The sequence below is a fragment of the Mus musculus genome, chromosome 4 (assembly GCF_000001635.26).
Source record: "Mus musculus strain C57BL/6J chromosome 4, GRCm38.p6 C57BL/6J".
NCBI classification, from domain to species: domain Eukaryota; kingdom Metazoa; phylum Chordata; class Mammalia; order Rodentia; family Muridae; genus Mus; species Mus musculus.
Genome location: NC_000070.6, coordinates 90,359,354 through 90,362,448, shown reverse-complemented (window position 1 = coordinate 90,362,448; position 3,095 = coordinate 90,359,354). Strand labels below are relative to the sequence as shown.

At 43.4% G+C, this 3,095-nt stretch overlaps 1 pseudogene across 1 annotated transcript; it reads left to right on the top strand.

Moving 5' to 3' along the window:
* Positions 1–1,134: 1,134 nt before the first annotated feature.
* Gm12633 (predicted gene 12633) lies at positions 1,135–2,824 on the top strand (annotated as a pseudogene). The gene has a single exon (NR_033610.1). The product of NR_033610.1 is annotated as a predicted gene 12633 (transcript).
* The last annotated feature ends 271 nt before the right edge of the window (positions 2,825–3,095 follow it).

Sequence of the window (3,095 nt, the reverse complement as noted above, 5' to 3'; positions counted from 1 at the left end):
TTTTCTATTCTATGTGGTTTACCAGGTGCTGCTGCTGCTGCTGCTGATGATGATGATGATGATGATATGATTTCTCTTTTTTATTTCCTTTTCTCTTTCTCTCTTTTTCTTTCTCTCATTCCTTCTCTCTTAAATCTTTGCTTTCGCAATCACCTTTTTTTTAACTTAAATTTAGATTTTTCTCTCATAAGTTCATCCTTAGCACCAGCTGGATTTCTCCATGTTTCAAGAGTTGTATGGATATAGTCCTGGACAATGGAGTTCTATTGTCAGTATGCCGCAAGTGAACCTCTCTCTAATCATTAATCCATAGTTATTTGAGAAACTTGATGGGATCCCATAGCACAAGATCACAACAGAATGCAGCAGAGTCCTTCCCCGGAGAGACTTGCCTGGCTACAAAAAAAAAAAAAAAAAAAAAAAAAAAAGGCCACCCCAGATTCTGTGTCCCCCAGTATTAAGATTACCCTCATGTAATCTGTAAGTCTTTACTGCAAGAGGTTTCAACAACACCCAATTGTCTCGTGATTCACTCTCTTCATCCAAAACATCCCCAACCTGACTCCTACTTCTATCCAAACTATCCCACCAACAAATCCTATTCCACATTCTCTTCCTAGATAATGAATGCAATCTTGTAAGTGTATACTGTCTATTAAGTAAATATAGGCAAGCTAACACCCAAACAACCTAAGGGGTTAGGTCAACAGGAGCACCTTCTGAATTCTAAGGGCCAGGGATGAGATGTTTAAGCAAGGGATGAGATGTTCTCTTGGTACGGGGCTCTACTCATTGAAAAGTATGGCCTACCAAATCATAGCTTCAGAAGCTCTGACCACATCACAGTGAGCTTTTTAAAGGGAATCCCCATAGCTATGGAGCTAAGTTTTGCTTGACTATTCCACCTTCATCAGAGCCAATGAAGTTGTGAATCCCGGCCTCCAGCACACACTCTGTCTGCTCCTGTCAACCACCAAACTTACGTCTATCTTTTGTATGTAAGTATTCTCAAGGACATTAAGCTCTCATATCTGACTACCTAGTTTACCCTGATGTTCTCCTTTTTCCCAACAGTTGAGGAACTTGAAGAGTTCCCAGGCCTTCTGTGAAGTCTATATGGAGATGGCAGAAAAAGAAAACACAGGTGCTTCCCAGCCAGGACCCTGCAATACCCAGCCTTCCCCTCTGGAGGCCAGCCAGCTTGTCTCAGGTCAGAGCTCAGAGATGCCTACCTGGAAACAAACAGTGATGGTATCTGCATCTTGTAGCACACAGGAGACAGCCTGTACTCAGAACTCAACAGTATACATGGGAAAAGTCATTGATTTCCATTTTGGAGAGCCAGGTAAGACTGCTTCTGTAAACCAGCAAGTTGTGTTTGCTGAGCAGAAAAAAAAAATCCCCTGAATCCCCTCAGCTTATGCAGCTCAACAGCACCCCCAAGACATGTCTCCCTTCTGGAGAGAAGATAGCAGTACTTGATACCAGGGAGACTCTCTACAGTGAAGAATCCTGGATGAGGACACTGAGCCCTGACAAGAATCTCTTTATCAAAACTACAGTCATGTGTGAGAGTCAGAGGATTGCCTTTGATATTCATCAAATTGCTCTCTCTGGAATCTATCCAGACCAGGAACCAATTGTGGACCACCTCCTTGCTTATGTATATGACCAGACATTTCAGGGTGAGCTTGAGATAACTTTAAGAGGTGACCAGATCTCCTACTACAGTCATATGACAACCAGGAATGGAGGGCATCTGACTCTCTATGGGAGTCATATGGCAGCACCCAGTTATAGTCAGGCCCTTCATCCCAATCAAATCATAACCTCCTTTTCTGAACAGAATTCTTTCAGAGATCAGCAGAGTAAACCAGCAGCTGATAATGGATTCTATGGAGATCAAGTGATATCGCCAAATGGATACCAGGCTTTCTGTGAGCTTCAAATGAGAGCTAACTATGACCAAACAAATGACCAAATGAATTCCTTCAGTGGTCAGAATGTCTGCAAAGATCAGGAGAATCTCCTCATTGGTGATCACTCCCTCTCTGAGTATCAGACATCAGGCTACAGATGTGACCAGGATTTAATTGTGAATTCCCAGGTGACAAGTCCATTTGGTGGCCAGCCTCTCTCTGATTTTCAGATACCAACCTCCAGTTTTGACACAACTCTTCATGGGTCTAAGAGGACAAGATCTAGTGCAGAAGACAACCTGGCTTGCCCTTTGGAGACAAGTCCCAGTTCTGAAGAAACATTCTACTTGGGTCAGATGAGGACCTCTATTGATCAAGATGTTTACCCAAGTCAGAATGGAACACTCAATATTGAAGAAAGCCTTGATTCTCAGATGACTTCACTTAGTTACCAAGTTCCATATGTCGGTGAATCCTCATATCCTTCAAGTTCCCCTTTGATCGATCCAAAGTCAACCTCAGGAAAACTCTTCAGCTTCCAATCTAGTCCAGGGACAGCATCCAGAGATGAAGTTAGACCTCAATCCCCAGAGCCCTATGTGCCAGAAGAACCCTCATCCTTTGAGTGCTACTCCTGTACCTATGCGAACTGTCAGAAATCTTACAAAAGGGCTCAACACCTCGAAGAACACATGAAGAAACACACTGGTGAGAAGCCTTATGCATGCAATAAGCCTGGGTGCACATGGAAAATCTCCTGCTCAAAAGATCTCAAGAGACACAAACAAAAGCACAGTGTGGTGAGGCCCTACCCATGTCCCAGGTGCAACAAAAACTTTGCCAGATTGGAGTACCTTAAGCAGCACGTGAGGTGCCATATTGAAGCATCATTCCCCACTGCAACCTGATTGTCCACAAATAATATCTCCCCTAACAAAACTTCATTGTCTCTTACCTGTTAGCATCAGAGTCAGTTTCCAGATAGCCTCTGAATCCAGGGATAATGTTATCCCTGGGGCCAAGGACCTTCTTGTGTCTGTTGCCATGGCTACCACAACACAGTACTAAAGTACTCCTCACCTATGTGCAACGGTACCCACCATTCATTATTTGACATCTATGTCAAAACCCAACTATATGACAGAGACCCTGACCATTCACCCTTTTTCCTTTTTC